Here is a 570-nt window from a genome sequence, read left to right as displayed (position 1 = left end):
TGGGCATGGGGATGGGCATGGGCATGGGCATGGGCATGGGCATGGGCATGGGCATGGGCATGGGGAGGGATGCTGCAGGGAAAGCAGCGCAGGACGAGGCGCTGGGAGAGCCGGGGATGGCTCATCCACATTCTGGTTTCGGGGTGGATTTGGGTTCCTGTCCTCAGACAGCAGCAGGAGGCCACGCTCCGGGCCGAGGGCTGGGAGCGGCGCTGGAGGGAGCGCGGTGGGACGGGGGTGACACGGGGTATTCGGATAAACCCGAATGCAGCGGGAACTTGGGGGGCACACAGTTCCACAGAAGTGCCTGGAGCTGAAAACTGAGCTGCTGCCACAGGCCATTCCTCGCAGCACCATTAATGGCAGGGTGGCAGGAATCAGTAAATTGCGTGCGCCTCTCCCTGCCCGCCTTCCCTCTGCACCTGATCCACCTTCCCGAAGAATTCATTTAAAGGAAGCTATAGCGTAATTTTACACTCCAAAGAGACACTAATGTGTGCTGGAAATGAGCAGAAATTCATGCACCTTTAGGTTTGGCTATTACAAATACGGTTCCCACTGAGGCAAAGC

The sequence above is a fragment of the Parus major genome, chromosome 3 (genome assembly GCF_001522545.3).
Source record: "Parus major isolate Abel chromosome 3, Parus_major1.1, whole genome shotgun sequence".
NCBI lineage: Eukaryota > Metazoa > Chordata > Aves > Passeriformes > Paridae > Parus > Parus major.
The sequence above is the reverse complement of the archived record's forward strand: the minus strand, read 5'-3'. Positions refer to the sequence as shown.